Source organism: Ambystoma mexicanum, chromosome 6p (genome assembly GCF_040938575.1).
Source record: "Ambystoma mexicanum isolate Mex_15411 chromosome 6p, UKY_AmexF1_1, whole genome shotgun sequence".
Lineage (NCBI taxonomy): Eukaryota > Metazoa > Chordata > Amphibia > Caudata > Ambystomatidae > Ambystoma > Ambystoma mexicanum.
The window spans coordinates 489,695,982-489,721,525 of NC_090935.1; positions in this window are offsets into that span (position 1 = coordinate 489,695,982).

Below are 25,544 nucleotides of genomic sequence, written 5' to 3' on the forward strand. Positions count from 1 at the left end.
AAGCAATTACTTAGAGGGGGCTAACCGGTAGCCAGCCCCTCTGCAATCATAAAATTGACCAAAATGTATGTCATTTGTTAGATCTACATTAGATCCAGTATGATCAAACATTTTCAATGTTAAATCCGCTACAGAACCAAAGTTATAAGCAATAATTTAGAGAGGGGGGCTAACCTGTAGTGAGTTAGTTAGCCCCCACTCAACCAAAAAATTGTCAAAATTCGATGTCATTGGTAAGATATACGTTAGATTCAGTATGATCAGGCATTTTTTTTGTCAGATCACACACAGGTGCTGAAATATTTGGCTGCAAAGGAGGGGGGCTGGCCCCCCTCAACTAAATTTGGCAAAAAAAGTCATTAATTTCAATACATATTCGTTAGATCCGGTATAATCATCCATTTTTAACGTTAGATCCACTACAGAACAGGAGTTGTAAGCAATTATTGATAGGGGGGCTAATCCGTAGCCACCCCCCCTTGATCAAAAAACTTGACCAAAATATATGTCATTTGTTAGATCTTCGTTAGATCCTGTATGATCAACCATTTTCAATGTTAGATCTGCTACAGAACCGGAGTTATAAGCAATTATTTTGAGAGGGGGGCTAACCTGTAATAAGCTAGTCACCCCCCAATCAAAAATCCTACAAAAACATATGTCATTTGTTAGAGCTTCATTAGACCAGGTATGATCAACCATTTTCAATGTTAGATCTGCTACAGAACAGGAGTTATAAGCAATTACTTAGAGGGGGGGCTAACCTGTAGCGAGTTAGCTAGCCCCCCCCAACCAAAACATTGTCAAAATTCGATGTCATTGGTTAGATATACGTTAGATTCAGTATGATCAGGCATTTTTTTTTGTCAGATCACACACAGGTGCTGAAATATTTGGCTGCAAAGGAGGGGGGCTGGCCCCCTCAACTAAATTTGGCAAAAAAAGTCATTCATTTCAATACATATTCATTAGATTAGGTATGATCAACCATTTTCAATGTTAGATCTGCTACAGAACAGGAGCTATAAGCAATTACTTAGAGGGGGAGGCTAACCTGTAGTGAGTTAGTTAGCCCCCCTCAACCAAAACATTGTCAAAATTCGATGTCATTGGTTAGATATACGTTAGATTCAGTATGATCAGGCATTTTTTTTGTCAGATCACACACAGGTGCTGAAATATTTGGCTGCAAAGGAGGGGGGCTGGCCCCCCTCAACTAAATTTGACAAAAAAAGTTATTCATTTCAATACATATTCGTTAGATCCGGTAAGATCATCCATTTTTAACGTTAGATCCACTACAGAACAGGAGTTATAAGCAATTATTTATAGGGGGGCTAATCCGTAGCCACCCCCCCCTCGATCAAAAAACTTGACCAAAATATATGTCATTTGTTAGATCTTTGTTAAATCCGGTATAATCAACCATTTTCAAAGTTAGATCTGCTACAGAACCGGAGTTATAAGCAATTATTTAGAGAGGGGGACTAACCCGTAGTAAGCTAGTCGCCCCCCAATCAAAAATAGTACAAAAACATATGTCATTTGTTAGATCTTAATTAGATTAGGTATGATCAACCATTTTCAATGTTAGATCTGCTACAGAACAGGAGTTATAAGCAATTACTTAGAGAGGGGGCTAACCTGTAGTGAGTTAGTTAGCCCCACCTCAACCAATAAATTATCAAAATTCGATGTCATTGGTTTGATATACGTTAGATCCAGTATGATCGGGCATTTCTTTTGTTAGATCACACCAAGGTGCTGAAATATTTGGCTGCAAAGGAGGGGGGGCTGGCCCCCTTAACTAAATTTGGCAAAAAAAGTCATTAATTTCAATACATATTCGTTAGATCCGGTAAGATCAACCATTTTTAATATTAGATCCTCCACAGAACAGGAGTTATAAGCAATTATTTAGAGGGGGGTTATCCGTAGCCAGCCCCCCTCGATCAAAAAACTTGACCAAAATGTATGTCATTTGTGAGATCTTTGTTAGATCCGGTATGATCAACCATTTTCAACGTTAGATCTGCTACCGAACCGGAGCTATAAGCAATTATTTTGAGAGGGGGGCTAACCCGTAGTAAGCTAGTCACCCCCCAATCAAAAATAGTACAAAAACATATGTCATTTGTTAGATCTTAATTAGACTAGGTATGATCAACCATTTTCAATGTTAGATCTGCTACAGAACAGGAGTTATAAGCAATTACTTAGAGAGGGGGCTAACCTGTAGTGAGTTAGTTAGCCCCACCTCAACCAATAAATTATCAAAATTCGATGTCATTGGTTTGATATACGTTAGATCCACTATGATCGGGCATTTCTTTTGTTAGATCACACACAGGTGCTGAATTATTTGGCTGCAAAGGAGGGGGGGCTGGCCCCCTTAACTAAATTTGGCAAAAAAAGTCATTCATTTCAATACATATTCGTTAGATCCGGTATAATCATCCATTTTTAACGTTAGATCCACTACAGAACAGGAGTTGTAAGCAATTATTGATAGGGGGGCTAATCCGTAGCCACCCCCCCTTGATCAAAAAACTTGACCAAAATATATGTCATTTGTTAGATCTTTGTTAGATCCGGTATGATCAACCATTTTCAACGTTAGATCTGCTACAGAACCGGAGTTATAAGCAATTATTTTGAGAGGGGGGCTAACCTGTAATAAGCTAGTCACCCCCCAATCAAAAATCCTACAAAAACATATGTCATTTGTTAGAGCTTCATTAGACCAGGTATGATCAACCATTTTCAATGTTAGATCTGCTACAGAACAGGAGTTATAAGCAATTACTTAGAGGGGGGGCTAACCTGTAGTGAGTTAGCTAGCCCCCCCTCAACCAAAACATTGTCAAAATTCGATGTCATTGGTTAGATATACGTTAGATTCAGTATGATCAGGCATTTCTTTTTGTCAGATCACACACAGGTGCTGAAATATTTGGCTGCAAAGGAGGGGGGCTGGCCCCCCTCAACTAAATTTGACAAAAAAAGTTATTCATTTCAATACATATTCGTTAGATCCGGTAAGATCATCCATTTTTAACGTTAGATCCACTACAGAACAGGAATTATAAGCAATTATTTATAGGGGGGCTAATCCGTAGCCACCCCCCCCTTGATCAAAAAACTTGACCAAAATATATGTCATTTGTTAGATCTTTGTTAAATCCGGTATAATCAACCATTTTCAAAGTTAGATCTGCTACAGAACCGGAGTTATAAGCAATTATTTAGAGAGGGGGGCTAACCCGTAGTAAACTAGTCGCCCCCCAATCAAAAATAGTACAAAAACATATGTCATTTGTTAGATCTTAATTAGATTAGGTATGATCAACCATTTTCAATGTTAGATCTGCTACAGAACAGGAGTTATAAGCAATTACTTAGAGAGGGGGCTAACCTGTAGTGAGTTAGTTAGCCCCACCTCAACCAATAAATTATCAAAATTCGATGTCATTGGTTTGATATACGTTAGATCCAGTATGATCTGGCATTTCTTTTGTTAGATCACACGCAGGTGCTGAAATATTTGGCTGCAAAGGAGGGGGGGCTGGCCCCCTTAACTAAATTTGGCAAAAAAAGTCATTCATTTCAATACATATTCGTTAGATCCGGTAAGATCAACCATTTTTAATATTAGATCCTCCACAGAACAGGAGTTATAAGCAATTATTTAGAGGGGGGTTATCCGTAGCCAGCCCCCCTCGATCAAAAAACTTGACCAAAATGTATGTCATTTGTGAGATCTTTGTTAGATCCGGTATGATCAACCATTTTCAACGTTAGATCTGCTACCGAACCGGAGCTATAAGCAATTATTTTGAGAGGGGGGCTAACCCGTAGTAAGCTAGTCACCCCCCAATCAAAAATAGTACAAAAACATATGTCATTTGTTAGATCTTAATTAGACTAGGTATGATCAACCATTTTCAATGTTAGATCTGCTACAGAACAGGAGTTATAAGCAATTACTTAGAGAGGGGGCTAACCTGTAGTGAGTTAGTTAGCCCCACCTCAACCAATAAATTATCAAAATTCGATGTCATTGGTTTGATATACGTTAGATCCACTATGATCGGGCATTTCTTTTGTTAGATCACACACAGGTGCTGAATTATTTGGCTGCAAAGGAGGGGGGGCTGGCCCCCTTAACTAAATTTGGCAAAAAAAGTCATTCATTTCAATACATATTCGTTAGATCCGGTAAGATCAACCATTTTTAATATTAGATCCTCCACAGAACAGGAGTTATAAGCAATTATTTAGAGGGGGGTTATCCGTAGCCAGCCCCCCCCTCGATCAAAAAACTTGACCAAAATGTATGTCATTTGTTAGATCTTTGTTAGATCCGGTATGATCAACCATTTTCAACGTTAGATCTGCTACCGAACCGGAGCTATAAGCAATTATTTAGAGAGGGGGGCTAACCCGTAGTAAGCTAGTCACCCCCAATCAAAAATAGTCCAAAAACATATGTCATTTGTTAGATCTTCATTAGATCAGGTTTGATCAACCATTTTCAATGTTAGATCTGCTACAGAACAGGAGTTATAAGCAATTACTTAGAGAGGGGGCTAACCTGTAGTGAGTTAGTTAGTCCCCCCTCAACCAGAAAATGATCAGAATTCGATGTCATTGGTTAGATATACGTTAGATCCAGTATGATCATGCATTTCTTTTGTTAGATCACACACAGGTGCTGAAATATTTGGCTGCAAAGGAGGGGGGGCTGGCCCCCCTCAACTAAATTTGGCAAAGAAAGTCATTCATTTCAATACATATTTGTTAGATCCAGTAAGATCATCAATTTTTAACGTTAGATCCACTACAGAACAGGAGTTGTAGGCAATTATTTAGAGGGGGGGCTAACCCATAGGCAGCCCCCCTCGATCAAAAAATTGACCAAAATATATGTCATTTGTTCGATCTTCGTTAGATCCGGTATGATCAACCATTTTCAACATTAGATCTGCTACAGAACCAGAGTTATAAGCAATTATTTTGAGAGGGGGGCTAACCCGTAATAAGCTAGTCACCCCCCAATCAAAAATAGTACAAAAACATATGTCATTTGTTAGAGCTTCATTAGACCAGGTATGATCAACCATTTTCAATGTTAGATCTGCTACATAACAGGAGTTATAAGCAATTACTTAGAGGGGGGGCTAACCTGTAGTGAGTTAGTTAGACCCTCCTCAACCAAAAAATTGTCAAAATTCGATGTCATTGGTTAGATATACGTTAGATTCAGTATGATCAGGCATTTCTTTTGTTAGATCACACCAAGGTGCTGAAATATTTGGCTGCAAAGGAGGGGGGGCTGGCCCCCTCAACTAAATTTGGCAAAAAAAGTCATTCATTTCAATACATATTCATTAGTTCCGGTAAGATCAACCATTTGTAACATTAGATCCTCTACAGAAAAGGAGTTATAAGCAATTATTTAGAGGGGGGGCTAATCCGTAGCCAGCCCCCTCTCGATCAAAAAACTTGACCAAAATGTATGTCATTTGTTAGATCTTTGTTAGATCTGATATGATCAGCCATTTTCAACGCTAGATCTGCTACAGAACCGGAGTTATAAGCAATTATTTAGAGAGGGGGCTAACCCGTAGCCAGCACCCCTCAATCAAAACAATTACCAAAATGTATGTCATGTGTTAGATCTTTGTTAGATCCGGTATGATCAACCATTTTCAAGGTTAGATCCGCTACAGAACCGGAGTTATAGGCATTTATTTAGATGGGGGCTAACCGGTAGTAAGGTAGTCACCCCCTCTCAATCAAAAATAGTACAAAAATGGATGTCATATGTTAGATCTTCGTTAGATCCGGTATGATCAACCATTTTCAACATTAGATTAGGTACAGAACAGGAGTTATAAGCAATTATTTAGAGGGGGCTAACCCGTAGCCAGCCCCTCTGCAATCAAAAAATTGACCAAAATGTATGTCATTTGTTAGATGTACATTAGATCCAGTATGATGAAACATTTTCAATGTTAGATCTGCTACAGAACCGAAGTTATAAGCAATAATTTAGAGAGGGGGGCTAACCTGGAGTCAGTTAGTTAGCCCCCTCAACCAAAAAATGAACACAATTTGATGTCATTGTTTAGATATATGTTAGATACGGTATGATCAGGCATTCTTTTGTTAGATCACACCCAGGTGCTGAAATATTGGTCTGCAAAGGAGGGGGGCTGGCCCCCCTCAACTAAATTTGGCAAAATAAGTCATTCATTTCAATACATATTCATTCGATCCAGTAAGATCAACCATTTTTAACGTTAGATCCGCTACAGAACAGGAGTTATAAGCAATTATTTAATCAAAAATTTACCAAAATGTATGTCATTTGTTAGATCTTTGTTAGATCCGGTACTATCAACCATTTTCAACGTTAGATCTGCTGCAGAACCGGTAGTAACGTAGTCACCCCCCCAATCAAAAATAGTACAAAAACGGACGTCATTTGTTAGCTCTTCCTTAGATCCGGTATAATCAACCATTTTCAAAATTAGATTTGTTACAGAGCAGGAGTTATAAGAAACTATTTGGTAAGCTAGTTAGCCCCCTCAACCAAAAAATGTACAAAAATCAATGTCATTGGTTAGATATATGGTAGATCTGGTATGATCAGGCCTTTTTTCTGTTAGATCACACTCAGGTGCTGAAATATTTGGCTGCAAACGAGGGGGGCCTGCCCCCCTCAACCTTTTGGGGAAAAAGACATTCATTTCAATACATAGCCATTAGAACTGGTAAAATCAACCATTTTCAATTTTTGCCTTATTCTGATCACCTGTTTTTTGATTGTGTGAATCAGGGCTAAGGGAATTCGGCAAGCAAAAGCCTAAATAATCTAAATCTTTTATACATGTCAATGCGTCACATTGTTGGAATTTTTATCTTTTTCTTGACATATGAGCAAGCCATTATTGCAGATTTTACTGAATTCAGATGTAGATATAGGCTGTTCATATATAGGTTGTATTGATTTGAATAGCTCTTGGTGTGCGGGTGATTAAGACAGTGTCGTCAGCACACGTTTATACTGGTACAGGTCTTTCACCCATTTTGGGACATCGGCTTCGCATTCGAGTAATACTTCTTGGAGGTTATTAATGTATATTGAAAATGCTACTTCTCACGCAAGTTATTTGTGTGAATTACCTTTAGTGTGTCTACCAAAGATTTAGGGCAATTTTAGGACATATGCACATGCCAGAGTTTGCCTCTATTAACTTTATCAAAGGCTATTCTGAGGTCCATGAACGTCAGATATACTAATCCTTTTTGACGAATAAGGAATGGGCGGCCACCAAGAAGAGATTTAGACCTTTTTCCATTGTCCCAAATGAGAGGTGGAAATCTAGTTGTATTGGTGATGATATTGATTTATCTTTGACCCAATTTTCCAAGATGTCTAGCTGGCACCTTCAAAAAATCTTAAACATAGTATTTAAAAGGGAAATGTGTCTGAATGGTTTCAGTCTACCTCCGTTACCTTTTTTATATATTGGTATAATAATCACTCTTCTCCATATATCTGGAATGGAATTCGTAGGTAAAATTGCATTAAACACTCTTGCTAATAATGGCCCTCATTAGCCAAGAAATGGGGGGGTTCGCCCCTAGATGGGTGGACTTTCAATTGCGTTCTGCAGCTCTCCACTTGCATTTCAGGGCTGCTGGATTAGAATCGTATCAATTGTTACGCTTGGTGACAGGTTTCAGGCGAATCCTCATGACAGGTGAACGATTGTCGAGACTGTTAGTGATAGCGAGATGGACATTGTTGGGAGCAGAGTCAGTGAGTCAGGAGGGGGAATGAAGGTGGAAGCTAATGGAGCAAATGACACTAATTTCATCGGACAAATTTGTATATATTTATTTGTATTTATTAGTATTTATTTTATTTGTATTGTGCTCCTGGCCCTGGGGCATCTGGGTGTATGTTTTACAGATATAAATAGCAATACAGGGCAGAACAACCTGTGTTGGAGGTTACAACATAATGAGAAGAAAAATGCATAGTATTGAGCTGAAAGCCCAGGTTGACAAAGAATACAGAGGAATATTCATCAGTTACACAGAATAGTGCGGGCAGGTACATTACATAGGTAAAAACAAGTGAATGTAACAGTGAAGGTTACATAGGAGGAACAAGGTAAGATTATGCATTAAGGGAAGGTAATAGTAGGAGCAGGGTGGAATGGAGAGCCCTCCAGATCACCGGGTCAAGAGGTAGCTAGACTTAAGAGTGCTGCCCATCATGGTCCAACACCTGAAGCCAACATTTGGTTTTACTTTTAAATAGCTGGAAGGAGGGTTCGGTTCTGAGAGAGGAAGGTAGAGTGTTCCATAGCTTGGCCGCTAGGACAGGGAAACTAGATCCTCCAGCTTTTTGGAGCTTAAATCTACGAATGGATAGGGTGTGCGCTTGAGCTGATCTAAGGGTTCTTGTAGATGTGTGGGCAGAGAGCCGGTTGGTAAGATATGCTGGGGCGAGGTTTCGTCCGGGCTTTGTGTGTCAGTGCCAAGGTTTTAAGGGTGATTGTGTGCTCAACAGACAGCCACTGAAGGTTTCGTCTTGTGTCAGAAATGTGAAGTTGCCTCGGGATTTTGAGGGCAGCCCTAATGGCATTATTCTGGGTTACTTGGAGCTTGTTGATATTTCTTTGACTAGTCCCTAGGTAAAGGGTATTGCAGTAGTCAATTTTGGCCATTACTAGGGTTCGGGCAAGGGTAATACTTTTAGTTTGCCATGAGGAAGGGCCTGCATGCAGTAATTAGTTTGCATGTGTACAATGATGCTGCAACCACAGCGTTAGTTTGTCTGGTGAGCGATAGTGTAGCATCAAGGTAGATACCTAGGGTTTTGGTATTATTGGAGACATTGATAGTGTTGCCATCGATAATGAAGGATTTGAAGGCGGAGTCCAGTTTATTAAGTGTAATGTGAGAGCCGAGGATTAGTAACTCAGTTTTCTCATCATTTAGACAGAGTCCATAATGCGCCATCCAGGCTTGGATGACGGAGTAGACTTCATTCAGGGCTTTGTGTCAATTGCGTGGTCACCAGTGATAGTGATAAGTATCTGGGTGTCGTCCGTGTAGTTTGTGTATGTAACACCCAGATAATCAAGAATGTCGAAGAGAGGCTTTGTAAACACTTTATAGAGTGTAGGGGAGACACACGACCCTTGCGGGACCCCACAGAGGACTGGTGAGGGTTCAGCGGAAGCAGATGGTGAGAAAACCCTCATGGTTCTATTTGCAAGAAAGGATTTGATCCAAGATGTAGCTTAATCCGAGAAGTGGGCAGCTGTTTTTAGGTGGTGGCAGAGAGTTTGGTGGTTGACGAAGTCAAAAGCTGCCGATAGATCAAGCAGAGGTAGGAGTGCTAATGTCTGCAAATGAGGCTGGTAGAGCTGGGGGAGGTTCAGTCAGAGGGCCAAGAGGTCCCAGGTGGCAGGAGAGGAGGGAGTGGTCAGACCAGGAAAGCAGGGTGGAGAGGGGTTAGAGAGCAGAAGATCAGCCTGGCTGAGGGCATTGAGAGTTTGTCCAGCCGAGTGGGTAGGACCAGAGGGGAGAATAGAGAGGGAGAGAAAGGTGGAGAGGTCACGGAAAGGGTGTGACTGAAGAGTCAGAGTGGATGTTGAAGTCACCCAGAAGGAGGAATTTAGAGGTAGAAGTCAGGAGAGAGGAGGAGAAATTGGCCCATTCTGATAGGAAAGGGGAGATAGGGCCAGGGGGCCTGTAGACAGTGGCAATGGTCAGAGAAGAAGTAGGAGAGATGCCAAGCTTGCAGACAAGGCTTTCAAAGGAAGACTAGTGCTGGGTAGGTATGAGAGAAGAAGGGACCCACTAAGGGAAGATCAAGGCCACTCAAACTGCCAGAACAGTTGGGATGTGGCTTAGAGATGATCTTGTAGCCATCAGGGAGGAGGGTGTCAAAAGCAGTGACTGAGCTGCCATTGAACCGCGTCTCAGTGAGAGCGAGGACATTGAGATCAAAGTCTTGAAGGAGAAGGCAGATGTCTGAAGAATATTTGATAGCAGAGAGAGCATTAAGCATGGCCAAGTGAAGCCGGTCACCACCTTTGAAGGCTTTCCCAGCAGGTGCGCTACAGGGGGTACTACGCCCATCAGAGGAGGAGAAGGTGGTGTAGGGGAGAGAGAGGATGGAGGAATAGCAGGAGTGGGAAGGAAGTTGATGAGAGCCGGCAGGAGATTGGGTGGAGGACCCTGAGCCATTATAGTGCCATGATAGTGCCATTGCGATATGATATATGATGTGATAAGTCATTTATAAAGTGCAGGGGACAGGGATGGGGGACGTGCAAGGAGGGAGAAGGGGAGAGTGTAATCAGGGCAGCATTGCTCTAAGTAAGTGCAGCCCGGACAGAGCAGCATTTGGTAAGTGCAAGGAGGCTGGGGCTGTAGAAGTTACAGTTACAGACCCTAGTGTGCAACAGGCCATGAGGCAGTGTGGGGGGGACTGGTCAAGAGGAGCCAGGTACCTAGAGAGACTCTTAGGGTAACCAAGCAACCAGTGGTGCAGCAGACATGTAGATCAGCAGGGGAGGGAGGGAGAGAAAGCAGTGGAGAAAAGGAAGGTTTTGAGCTGCTTCTGGATCTTCAGCTGGTCTGGCTCAAGTTTGAGAGGAGGGAGAGGGAGGCACCTGCAGAGGAAAGTGATCTGCCCCTTACTCTCTGCCTGGAGAAGCGCTGACCCTCAGAGAGTTGGTGGTAGCAAAGTAAAGGGCTTGAGAAGGAAGGTATTTAGGAAGAAAGTGTTGAATGTAGTGCAGGCCCCAACCCCAGAAAGCCTTGTGGACGATGCAGAGGGTCTTGAACTTGATCCCTGCAGCCACCGGGAGTCAGTGGCGAGATTACAAGGCTGGAGGGATACAGTCCCTGGGCTTGAGGACAAGGATAAGTCTTGCAGTCCTGTTCTGGATTAGTTGCAGAGGGCAGAGAGTAGAGGACGGCAGATTGAGAAAGAGGCTGTTACAGTAGTCCAACCTGGAGAGAACCAGGGGTCTGGAGACAATGAGCTTCTGGGGAAAGTGAGAAAAGGAAGAGTGCCTCTGAGCAGGTGCAGCTGGTAGTTGTCTTTCTTGGAAAGGTCAGTGATGTGAGGAGAGAAGGAAAAAGTGGAGTCAAAGATGACGCCAAGGTTTTTTCCCTCATAGGAAGGGCGAAGGAAGAAGGCCCATGGATGGTGGACAGAGTGAGATAGGGAAAGCAGGAGGAGGGGTCCCAATGAGAAGGATCTCTGTCTTACTGGCATTAGGCTAGAGATCGTTGCGGATTGACAGTCTGGAATGTGCGAGAGAGGAGAGGAGAGCGAGAGAGGAGAGGAGGCTGTAGGGAGCCAGAAAGAGAGATGTGTGTCATCTGCATAACACTGAAATTTAGAGCAAAAGGTGGAGATAAGGTGGGCCAGAGGGGCCACGTAGAGATTGGAGAGCCAGGGTGAGAGGTTAGATCCCTGGGTAACACAACATGAGAAGACAGATGTGGTAGAGAGAAAAGACCCAAGTTGGTCCAGTGCCTGATCTGTGATGCCCAAGTTCTCATGAAGTTGGTTGATCCTACTCTTACTTCCTACTCTCTAAATAATTGCTTATATCTTCGGTTCTGTAGCAGATCTAACGTTGAAAATGGTTGGTCATACCGGATCTAACAAAGATCTAACAAATGACATACATTTTGGTCAATTTTTTGGTCAAGGGGTGGTGCTGGCTACAGGTTAGCCCCCCTCTAAATAATTGCTTATAACTCCTGTTCTGTAGCAGATCTAACATTAAAAATGGTTGATCTTACCAGTTCTAACGAATATGCATGGAAATGAATGACTTTTTTTGCCAAATTTTAGCCAGCCCCCCTCCTTTGTAGCCAAATATTTCAGCAACTGTGTGTGATCTAACAAAAAAAATGCCTGATCATACCGGATCTAACGTATATCTAACCAATGACATCGAATTTTGTTAATTATTCGGTTGAGAGGGGCTAACTAGCTCACTACGGGTTAGCCCCCTCTAAATAATTGCTTATAACTTCTGTTCTGTAATTAATCTGATGTTGAAAATGGTTGGTCATACCTGATCTAACAAAGATCTAACAAATGACATCCGTTTTTGTACTATTTTTGATTGAGGGCGGGTGACTAGCTCACTACGGGTTAGCCCCCCCTCTAAATAAATGCCTATAACTCCTGTTCTGTAGCCGATCTAACATTAAAAATGGTTGATCTTACCGTATCTAATGAAGATCTAACAAATAACATGTGTTTCTGTACTATTTATGATTGGGGGGTTGACTAGCTTACTACGAGTTAGCCCCCTCTCAAAATAATTGCTTATAACTCCAGTTCTGTAGCAGATCTAACGTTGGAAATGGTTGATCTTCCCGGATCTAACAAAGATCTAACAAATGCAATACATTTTGGTCAATTTTTTGGTCAAGGGGTGGTGCTGGCTACAGGTTAGCCCCCCCTCTAAATAATTGCTTATAACTCCTGTTGTGTAGCGGATCTAACGTTAAAAATGGTTGATATTACCGGATCTAACGAATATGCATTGAAATGAATTACTTTTTTCGCCAAATTTAGTTGAGGGGGGGGCCAGCCCCCCTCCTTTGTAGCCAAATATTGCAGCACCTGTGTGTGATCTAACAAAAAAAATGCCTGATCATACCGGATCTAACGTATATCTAACCAATGACATCGAATTTTGTTAATTTTTCAGTTGAGAGGGGCTAACTAGCTCACTATGGGTTAGCCCCCTCTAAATAATTGCTTATAACTTCTGTTCTGTAACTAATCTAATATTGAAAATGGTTGATCATACCTGATCTAACAAAGATCTAACAAATTACATCCTTTTTGTACTATTTTTGATTGAGGGGGGTGACTAGCTCACTATGGGTTAGCCCCCTCTAAATAAATGCCTATAACTCCTGTTCTGTAGTGGATCTAACATTCAAAATGGTTGATCATACCAGATCTAATCAAGATCTAACAAATGACATACATTTTGGTACATTTTTTGATTGAGGGGGGGCTAGCTACGGGTTAGCCCCCCCCCACTAAAGTATTTTCTGTAGCAGATCTAATGTCAAAATTTGTTGATCAAACCGGATCTAACAGAGATCTAACGAAACAGATCATTTTTTGTAAAAGATCATGAAAAGGGGTGGAAAAGAGAGCTCCTGGCTCTTTGAAGAGATCAGAATTTAAGACTGTGGCACTGATACCCCTATCATAGGATTCGTTGCTAGAAAATCGGTGAGGGCAAGATAAGCCGACTTCACTCTATTAAGGAAAGCTCTGAAGAGGAGTTGTTACACAGGCCTACAGAATTGCCTGTTGAACAGATTCCATGCGGGACAGAATTGAACCACATAGCTATATAGGATTCCTCACTCGCTTTGTTAAGAAGAAGCAGCGCAGCCCGCTTTTGTAACACGTATACCAGAGCAGAGGAAATCTACTTTCTGGGCCTAAAAATGTCATTTTGCCAATGTTTCAAAATGCATATGTTTTGACTGCTTCTGTATTTTCGGGCTGATATAAGCCTCACTGAAGCATTTTTATGCCTTTAAAGGTACATATTTTTCTTTCCATAGTCTTGGAACAACACTAGAAACCATGATGTATTTCTGATAAAGTAGCTTCGAAATATTCTTTAACGCATGGCCAGACACTGAGTATGAACGCCTCTACTCCTACTTGCATCCTCCAGCCAGGATCAGAGGACCCACACATGAACTAGTTGAAGAAAAGAAGGAATCCAGCAGGTGGGTTGCAAGTGGTTTAGCCTGCATTTTGTAATTCACGGTTTTTAGGTGACTGTGCTTGGAAGCCTTGGGCTTTTGATAGAGTTTTGTAGCCTTTTCCATTTAATAAGTGTATAGTGGTTGGTATACCCTTACCTGTCTACTGGCTCGCCAGTCCTGACAACACTTCTGAGAGTACAATTTTACATTTTAATGTGCTGTACTTTTGATGGCTACAAACATTGTCGCTTCTTTGTCGAAATGACTCAGAAAAGAGTAGGATGCTTGGACTTCATTCAACTACATCGTTGCTAATAAAGGGGACTGCATATTGTTTGACTATATTATCGTTGCTCTTCATTTATTAGCTCTGCAATAGAATAAATATTCATAAATACTAACTAAACAAGTGAGAACATTCTTTGTGTGTTTCTATTCATGAGACCAAACAGGCACTCTATTGTAAGTGTAAATCCTTGTTGTTGTAGGATAAAACTGTGCAGTGACGCTTCTGATGATAGCTAATATTAATCACGCATTCAAGTATGATAAGAATTGTTTCCTAGACGATCTGAGGTTAGGCCCCCAGCAATATTGTTGTCCATTAGTAAACCATTCAGGTGCTCAGGTAAATTGTTTTTTCTTGCATTATTAAATGCCAACTCTGTGCAGAGCCTTGTGTCATGTATGGTACCATTCTCTGCAGCAAAACCTGCCACAGCCACAAGGGGGCATTTTCAGCACCTCTGCAGTGATATCCATTAATGACGCATAGCCAGGACAGAAGGCCTGCAAGGGAGAGATGTTTTATCGGGAAAGAGTGGAGCAGTGGAAGGAGGAACAGTGATTAATAACAAAAGGAGCTGGTGGAGGAAAGAAATGGTCGTGCTACCCGGATGTCGTCTGTAGATGTACCAGAGGGCTGTGAAGGGTGGCGCAGCAGCTAGAGAAGGACACAAATCATCCCTGGAACACTCTTCATATTCAGGATATGTACAAAAACTCCTATAACAGCAATGGATCCACTAGAAGTCATTCAGAAATGGTCAAGCGGAATTCCTTGTCAGCTGTGAGTAGCTCAGGCTAATGGAACTTCTATTTACTGGATCCAGTACTATCTCAAAGATTTCTCGAAAAATTGATTACTCCAATTTTCAGGACTTCTGGCACAAACTGAACTCTTGTCATGAAGAAATAAATGTTTGGAAATCGGATAAGTCAAACTCGAGATATTGATGTTTTTCCTGAAAACGAACGTATCTATTTGCTCATGCACACTGAAATCGAAGAAGACACAGTAGCATTCCACAGACTCCCCAGAAACAAAAATGTAACATCAATTGCAACTTAGCATTGCAGTAAACAAACATAACATTGAAACATGTTTATCACTGAAACATATGTAGCGTTGAAACTGACCTACTGTAACGAACAATCATTGAAGCGAATATAGCATTTGGCATTGAAGCACACATAGTATTGAAAGACAGTTTGTACCGAATACAAACTAGCATTGAAATACATCTGGTGTTGAAACAAAACTAGCATTGAAATACTCATCAACAAACATATAATTGAAAAAATCACTGCATTGGTTTGTTCTGGTCTCACTGCTGGCTATTACTAACTCTACACCTAGTGCTTCTCTGGGATTTATATCCTCAGGGTATATCCTTCTCCCATTGATGTTCCACTTCCAATCTTCCCAATATCACCTTCCCTTCCCTCTCCACTACATGAAGTACCTTCCTCTACTTTCCCACTTACTGCCAGATCCATGTTGGCAGCATTTTCCGCCGTCAATTGATATGGTTTCTTGGTGGATGGGCAGTCCCATTACAGGCGAACTCACATCCTCTGGCATATGAGCTGACAGATGGGTTTATGTCACTTTTCTGTCAGCGGGGGGTCAGTACGATTAGCGGGACAATGCTGGACTGGCAGCTTATTATGAGCCAGTTGAACTCCTCCCATAGTTAGCGGATGCATGGAAGATTCTGTTCCAATGGCTTTCCCTGTGGGTGGTTGGTGCTGTCTGCCACGCACTGAATGAGGTCCAGTATGTCATTGTCAATACCTAAGGGATGTCCATGTATAGACCAAAGAGTGTTGCAGATCGATTGTGTGCTGTATATGGTTCTGGTGGAGGAGTGGATGGGAAGGAATAAGGAGGAAAAGGATAAGGAATGCCTTTATTGGAGCAGTTTGTGACATGCCTGTGCATTCCCATGTGTTGGGTTAAAGTGAACTCCTAGGTGGAATGGGGCTGCTGGGAGTTCCTTGAAACCAGAACTCATGGAAGGCCCAACACCTTCCCTTTTGCCAAAAAGGAATGCAGAAGTCCAAACAAACAGCAACTCAAACTGTGTTTTATTCTTACTAGAAACACACAGGGATCTGTGCACAGAGAAAAATCCAGGACAAAAATCAATCTCACAGAGAGCCTGGCTGCTGGCTCTTTTCTAAGACACAGTGTCCTGCTAACATCAGAGCGGGGGCCAGTTCCCAGAAACCTATCTCACTGTGTGAGTGGGTGCTGAGTGATAGGTCAAATATAGTTCCATTATAGAAATAATTTTCATTGGTCCTATGTTGTCAGAGGACTGGTCTGGCAGTTCCCCAATTAACTAATTCTGAAATGTTGCACTGTGAATGTCTTCCCATCAGTTTAGCTGATGCCCGAGGCCTGAGACATAATTGGCTCTCAGCTCGAATGTATCTTCCCGAAGTAAAGGTAACTGTTTTCTTTCTGCGTCATAATTATGTGTGAACCACTCTGTGTTTTGAGTGCGCTCGCTTCTAAATGCACCATGCAGGTGTTCTTGTTACACTCTTGCAAATCATTTCTGGGCTTTGCGAAATTGTCTTTTGTTCCCAGAGAAGGGTCTTTGGCTTGCTGTCTGGCCCACTGAGTCACATGTTCTGTCTCCATGCTTTGGGATTTTCCAGCTCTGAATTAGCTGTTTTTTATAAGAATTAATAATGCTGTCTGCGCTTCAGTTCACTGTCATTCAGAGAAAGGAATGTTATCTGTTGCAGGACCTTGGCTGAGAGCCTGGGTTTGCGAGGTGCATTCCTGTGTCCGTGCGGATCCCAACGCTGCTGGACTTCACTGTGACAAGTGTATCTGGTTGTAATGTTTCTGACCTAGGCATGGCTTCCACTGTGCCATTTTATAATGCATGAATTAATGAGTTATAGCGCTGTTAGGTGGTCCAAATACTTTGCTTTTCCATAGGGTTGATTCATGTAAGCATCTGCAAGCTTTTAACCAGGACTCTTGTACTTTGCAGGTTTCAGCACTGCTGCAGTCAAGCTAATGAACAAACATAATAAACAGTGACAAAGTGTAAATATATCTGTCCTCTAACTGCAGAGCTGCGCATGCGTGTTCTTCCTGTAATCACATGTGTGAGTGGTTCTGTGTGTGGAGGGCACGTGTTTTTCATGTCTACTGTGGCTATGTCATGAGGGCCCTAATGGCACTGAGCACGACTTCTCTATTGCTTTTAGTCAAGATTGTCGATGAAAGTGTCTTTGCTATCACCCAGGAGCTTTTCATCCACTCTGGCAAGGTCTGTGTTGCTTTTAGGTTGCAGGGTTGGTGAAATGGGTATCTTTTAGCATAATTGTCACCCATGGGAGCACTGGGGACTGGTGCAAAATGGCGAATGTGCTCATTATTCTTTCTGCTCTTCTTCCAGTTCATGCGTCTGGGGGTAGGGGGAGCAGGAGTAGATTTTGCCTTCCCCTCTTCACATGTAAGCACATGTGAGGCAACTTCAAAATTAACCCTGGAGCTGGCCATCCAGACAGTCACAGGGGTCTAACAGGCATAGCAGTGGAGGCCTGCTGGATTCCCAGAAAATAAGTCTGCTACCACCCAGAAGAGACTAGATTTTTTGGAGGACCGCAGCATTAGCTGGACATCAGGACTGTTAACATTACCTTACTGAGCAACCCAGTGAAACATAAAAACGGCAATGACATGCAGGAGTTAGCTCAGTGAGTGTACATAGGAAGTCTGGAGGAGGCAGAGATAGCCAGAGGACAGCTCCAGATCACCCCACAGTCCGATGTCATGTGGTCAACTGGGTCATACGAATTGTGTCTGTACCACCTTAGCAACACCAGCTGGCTAAGATGGTATAAGGCAAAGGAAACTGCGTGATTGTATTCAGCGTAGCATGGGGCAACCACACATCACACAGTCCCCACCCAGTCATTGCTGTGCACTATAGCAAGGATGTGGACAGACAGCATGACAATAAGAGGGTAAACACCATTGATCCATGCAGTGTCCAGTGTCAGTGAATCCTGCACCTACATGCACACCCTTGCCACATCACAGGGATTCTCCTTCTCATAGACAATCGGGTAGATGCCTCAGGAGGTCACATACTACCGTCCAAGAGCATGCCTCCAGATCGTGACTGCAGAGGAGTCCTTGCAAAGGGCAGTCTGCCATGTTTGATGCGCGAAGATCTGAAAGACTGCTAGTTTGGCCCACGCCCCAAGGATGGCGACCATATTAAGAGCACATATTTTGGGGATCATCTTGTTACAAATGGTAAATGCATGCAGAGGACTACCAATGCTTACAATTACTGCTGGTCCACTGCATGCAATTTTCAACACTCTCAAAGGGGAGTACAATAGTAAAGCAAGGCCAAATCGACTTTACTCTAACATTGAGAGAAATAAAACACTGCCTGCAAATAAGCATTGCATGCAGCATTTTAAAATGTATTCAAATGGAATCCACTGCTATGCACTGGGTGTGAATGCAAGGTGTTTTCCATTGGAATCTTTGGTTTTACGAAGATGTCATGCAGGCGTAAAACCAGATGCTCTCCTGAGACGGAGGAGGAATGCAAAGGGGGATACTATAATTGATATTGTGAAATCAAGGATACAACAGAAAAATAAATCAAGATGAAAATAAAAATAAATTCCAGAAATTATTACATAAATGAGAAACAGAATATATTACACATTTCCACCAACACAATATATACAATAAAGGACAAACTACATAGAAAGAATCGGATGATGATCCATCCCCTAATAGTCCATGCCCTAATAGTCCATGCCCTAATAGTCCATGCCCTAATAGTCCATCCCCTAATATTCCACACCCTAATAGTCCATCTCCTCATAGTCCATCACCTCATAGTCCATGCCCCGAGGTTACTTAATCCTCGATGTAGTCGCGATGTCCGCTTTTGATTGCCTTGTTACGCTTCGGCACCAGGAATCAGTATAGCGCTTTCATCATTACATAATCATTAACTGCTCATTCACTTATGCAGTGACGAGTTAAAGCAGAAGAACATAGCAAGTATGGAAACAAGTTTGGAACGTTATACAAAGAAATAGATAGTATATCATGGAATTATAATTAGAGATCACTGAATGGCTGAAGTCTTCAAGAGCAATGGCAAGTTTAATATGTAGATACCTCTAGGGACATAAAATTCAACTGGCAACACATGTCACAGGAGATGAACTAATACAATGTCATGCGAATAATTGGTCAAATAAAGGGACTGCCTTATTTAGTTTGTCATATGTTTGGTGGCCAAATTTGCTAATTGGACCATTTGTGGAATAACAGGGCCAAAACAGTTTATGCGTAAAAAACATTATTTACGCCGTGGGACTTCTGTTGTAGTTCGATGTACTATGAGAGGGGCAGCCCGCTACTACCTATATTGCATGTGTGCTAGTTCAAACAATACTGACAGGTAAACCTCAGAGAAAACGGAGACCTCTTCCAGACCTGCCCATGGGGCACGCCACACTGCACCCCTTTGAGTGGAGACTGGCTGTGAGTTTCGAGACAAGGATTTGATGGCATCAGAACAGCTACTTCGTTCAGAGATGGCAGGGGTGTGCCCAGCTATTCACGATGGAATGGGCAGCCTTCTGTATCCGCTTCACTTCGCACCTTGCCTCATGGCCTCTGTCGTGGAAGCGGGCGCACTGAATGAAAACATGAATGCTGATGTACAGTTTGAACGGGATTGCTATTTGGAAAGCCCTTTTTGAATGTTTTTCCCCATTTCTTTTCAAATACAACAGTTTTGGCTCCTCACTTTGATCTAAAAACCACAAAACGTTGTAGAAGCATTTGCGAGAATGACCTGAAAAAAGAAAACAGCAAACAGTGGTGAAGGATGATGCCTGCTAAAGCAAAGCACATTATCCCAGGAGCAAGCAGTCCTTGGAGCCTCCATCTCTTGAAAGCTTTGCCCACTCACGACTGTGTTTCCTGGAGCGGAAAACAGCGTAGATTAAAACAAAAGAGTTCAGTGTCGGGAAATCCCTGAACATTTCCGGCGAAGGTTTGCTGAGGGACCTCTGAGTTTCTTCTTAAAGGTTGAGCTAATGTCGCAAATGCAAAAGAAAGGAAACTGCAAAAATGAACTTCCAGAATCTGCAGGCAGTCCAAGGCCACAGGGCGTGTCTTGGCATACCACCTTAAACCGCATCGAAGGAAAAGCTAGATTTACTCAATTTCTGACTTGTTCCTCGCGAACTTTTGGCCACAGTTACAAATAATTGAGCAGCTCTGTTTCCAAGAATATGGCCGGCCAGTTCTCTCTCTGCTAAAGTGCATTTATTTAAGTGACCGATCTTGGAAAAATACTATGAGCCGCATTACGAGTTAGGCAGTAACTGATAAAAGAGTCATTTAGCGGGTCATTGTGAGCTCTGTGGTGTAGTAAAAAAAGTGGCAGTAATTCCTTTACCGCCAATTTATTTGACTGACATTTTTACTGCACCGCCAAATTCAGAGTCTGACCTTGACATGGAGAGTTTACCTCCAGTGTCTTGTGGGAGGTAAATCCTCCACTTCAATACCAAAAATCGGTGGAATTACTGTATCGGAATTATCACTCTTGGTCAATCTGCCAAAATCCGTATGGAGTCCTATGGACTCTAAAAATTGAGATTTACACCACCCTTACACTATTCGTAATCCTGGGGTAAGCACACAGGACCGGGTGGCGGTAACGGTAATCGATTTTGGCAGTAAGTCAGCAGATTTACCTGCAAATTACTGCCAAACTCATAATGATGCCCAAAGTCCGTAAATACGTTTGACTGTTCTGCAATATTAGGAGCACTACTGATACCACCAAACTCGTAATGAGTCCTAAGGGGGAGTCTTTCAAGATTAGGGGCTTTACCTGAAGACAGGTAACGTGTGAGCGGACTTAAAACCGTCATGGGTTGTCCTTAATAAGACACTTTCTAGTTATTACCTCTATTGGCTCAGCCGGGGAAAACATTTGAATGAATAACTGGGAGTGCAGGGGAGGAGAAAGGAATGCTTTCCTGGGCCCACAGGAGCCCTGTGTGGCAGGTAATGCTGATATACAGATAAACAGGTGTGCATGCTCTTCCTATTAAAACATAGTTTTTTTCAAATGTCCAAAATCTTTTGTAGTGAAGGACATCATATTGCTGCACTCTCCTTAGTGATCCACTCTTGAAGTTGGATATGTTTCACATGTAACAGAGCTCCCTGATTGGACTTACACGCTTGACAAAAATTGGAGGATGTTATGTGTGTTCAATTCCTCAATACCTGCAGTTTACTAAGTGAGCACAGAGTCCCCTATTTGCTGATGAAGATACTGTACAGGAATTGATAAAGCCAAGAAAAAGACTAAAAAAACAGGTACATCTGTCGTATTGATATGTACACCAAGACTTATTTTGCCCTGATCAAGAATGTTGAAAAAGCCACAGATACCAGTAGCAGTGAGCAGGAAAGTAATTTTGTCAAATAAACATCATTTTGTAGTCATAGATGTGGGGATCAACTCTAGTAGCATCTTGTAAATGCAGTTTATGTGGCTTGTGGTCCCAAAGGTTTTCAGTTCATGTGTTCCTATCTCAGAATGTCTGTGTCAGCAATACATGCCTGTCTCTGCATCCTGCCCAAGCAGACACAGCACCACAGGACCTTCATTTTGTGGTTATGGTTGTACCACTCCAAATCCATGAATTACTATTGAAAATGATCTGGAGAAATCCTTCTGTGATCGTGAACCATCCAACTGCCAATGTTGCATTCCACAAAATACCATCCTACTTACCTTGACTGTGCAAGATGCACACCACAGTCCCAATCAAAATAACTGAGTTATGCAGAAGGTTCAAGCATGATCATTTCTTTACAAAGCTAAACCATCCAGGAAAATGTTGTCCATCCAATGGTTGGGTCATAACCTTTTCCACTCAATAAACAGGTAAAATTCTTAATGTGTGGGTATGCTGAAGACATAAGGCGTGGGAATGGAAGTAAAGTCACCTGCGGATAGGTACAGATCAAAGAAGGGCTGCCACATTGCTATCCCCGGCTGTATGTTACATAACGCAGCCATGTGTCCATGCTAGACCTGGGCAATGACTTAGATAAGCGCAAGCAGCAGCATCCACCTTGGCAGCTTCGTGCTTATGATGGACACCTCTTCTACCTGGTCTTAGCTGACAAATTGTTTAACGGATATGCGTATCGTTACCATTCTTTACCAATTTACCTTTTTCACATCCATAATTGTTTTGCATGATGAAATAATACATATTACATTTGTATATGAAAAACCAGGTACACCATGACTATCTTTTTAGTGCTAGTTGTTATCTTACTGTCTACCAGTAGGCGTGTGCCCAGAAAAAGTAGTGAGAATGTCACTCCGGCAGGGGACTGGATGTAGCAAGTTCCACACATGTTTCAAGGTGTTGGAGGTGGGCCAGGTTGACAACCAAGTGCGTTGAACATGCAAAAGAAGGAGGTCCTATGAATAGTTTTTCACTAATTTCTCCCAGTTGGAACATTTATATATCGCCTTTGTGAAATGAATTGCCTCCACTCACTGATCGTAACCCTGCTGGAATCCATGCTTAACATCTAACCGAACAGCAGCTGCTTCAACGAAAGCCTGACACTAGGAACATATGTGCTGTCATGGATAGAATTTGGTAATGTATTACAAACCTCTATCTGCCCATGGCTGACAGAATGCTAGGGATGAATAGTCTGTGGTCCTGAAGTATCCCACAGGAATGTTATTTGATAATTTTAAAGCACCTGCTGCCATTGACATGGCCTCGAAGCACTGCAGTGGATAAACACCCTTAGGAAGAGCGTAGTCTGAGCAGACATGTAATGAAAGGAGCAGTATAATCGTGTGAGCATTAATTGCCAAATTGGTGATAAACAGAGGTGACTAGGTTAAAGCAATTGTTTTTTAGTCATGAAGCACATATTGCAAAGGCATGAATAAGAATGCTGTTACAGTGACTATGTGAGGGCTGTATCAAATTGTTTGTGGGACTCAACTGTATTCTATGGATTGCAGCACAAGAGGGGCGAGTGTGATGTGAGTAGCCTGTCAATCCCTAGGGACACTTTCTGCAGTTCCAGGCTCTGCTGTACTTTATATGCAGGACACATGCATCAATGGCTAACATGCAGTCGACATGAAAATTACATAAACAATTTTAAGATAAGACACAGATTCCACCAGCATAAGTCCTCTTGCCTGTACCATCTCTTTTTTCCTTGAGTAAAAATACTACGTTGGATTGAAGCGTGGTGGTGACAATAAATAGTCAACTATGGAAAAGAACTATTGAGATCGTCGTCCATGCCATTGCCAATCTCCAGGTGTAGCAGGCCCTCCAGAGAGTAACCACTCACTAGCCTTACCCTTGATCAGCCACCGGAGTCTCCTGGGTGTCCATTTTTCCACATAGGAGAGTTCTAACTGCCTAGTCCGTTTGCTTGGCGAGGCAGGGAACCTGAGGGGAGAGGCTGAGTACCTACGGGTTTGTACTAGGGAGTGACAAGTCAGGAAAGACTTCAGTATCCAGAGCGGTCCATGGGGGATAGAGAAACGTGTGTTTAGGAGAGTCATCTTTCATAAAATATTGGAACAAGAGGGCTCAGAACAGCCTGAGTTGAGAGAGCCTAGATTCATTTAAATTCAGTTGACAGGAGGGGTTCGGGAGATACCAGAATAGTTTATGCTGGGAGAGCCTGATTCCATTCTTTGTCATTCGCTGGCTCTTATCAGGTGTCCAGGCCTGAAATGAATAAGTAGGAAGGCTGATGGATGGGTTCTGTAGGTTGTGTGAGGGGGGTTGTGGCGCTGAGTTTTGGGGTTGGATTGAGGCTGATGAGGGTGTTGTTTGTCATGCTGGTCAAGTCTCTCAGATTATATATGCAATGGCGCAGAGTGGAAGAGCCACATTTTGAGTGCTTTCCTGAAGGCGAGGTCTCTATGCAGCAGATGTTTACAGGGATATAGTTCAAGATTGTGGATGCTTGTACTGAGAAGGAGGTTCCCCGTTGTTCTGGTCACCGGAATTAAAAATAGAAGTGCTGAGCTAGATCTGACGTTTCTGGTTGGCCTATAGCAAGTAAATCTTTGCTGCAGGCTTTCAGCTCTTTCTTTGAAGACAGCTTGATGAGTGATACATATTGGCTTGAACGAAGTGCGCTGACTGATCGGAAGTCAGTGGTGAACTTGGAGGGCGGCAGAAATGTGTTCTCTAGGACCTAAAGCCAGGAGGAGTATTGCAGCAATAATTTGCACTCATTGTAGTTTTCTCCGTTGTGAGTAGGGAGCTTCTAATTTTTGTGCGTTGGCATATTCTAGGCACAACGGAATGACTATAACAATTGCAGTAACTCTGTGTGGTAATGTCAGGAAAGGGAAAAAGAAGCGAAGGATACAGATGTGGAGGAAGCAACTTTTTACCACTGAGTTGATGTGATGTGGCATAGTCAGGTCTCAGGTCATAATGCACCTGAGAACATTTACTGTGTTTGAGTGAGGGTTGGTGGGCCCAGAGAAAGGGGCCAAGGGATGGGTTGAGGGAAGAGATTGGTTTTCCCACCTAGCATGATCTCAGTTTTGCCTGGGTTGAGTTGAAGGCGATTAGCCATCATCCAGCATTCAATCTCGCAGAGGCAGGTTGCGAGATAGGGAGAGAGGAAGAGCTATTTGAGATTTTGAAGATGAGTTGAGTGTTGTCGGGGGAAGTTGAGAGCTCGAATGAGGGAGGGCAGCAGGCTCATGTAGAGGTTAAAGAGGAGAGAGTAGAGAGAGGCACCATGTGGTACCCCGTGGAGGACTGGGAGGGGCACCGAGGTAAACAGAGGCAAGTGTACGTTTTGTCATCTGTTGGAGAGGAAGTCTTAGTTACTTACCTGTAACTGTATTTCTCCAGCATTGGTATCTTTCATAGATTCACATGCTTGAATATTCCCCGTCGTCAGACTGGGAATCCTCGGTGATAAATTAAATAATAATAATAATTTTTTTTAAAATAAATATATATATATATATATATATATATATATATATATATATATATATATATATATATATATATATATATATATATATATATATATATACTGCCACCTAGCAGTGCATGTACATAGCCCATTATAGCCTATGAGCCACTTCATTGTGTAGTCCCTCCACCTCACTTTGGTCCTTTATGGTCCCAGCCAATGAGGTGGCAGGGCTTAAGTTCCGCCCCCGGCAGCCATCTTCAGATTTTGAACCGTAGAGATTACAGTATGATGGATGCCGAGCATAGGAGCAGCCTCTCAGGGGAGGCGGGCGGGCGCATGTGAATCTATGAAAGATACCAATGCTGGAGAAATACAGTTACAGGTAAGTAACTAAGACTTCTCCAGCATTGGA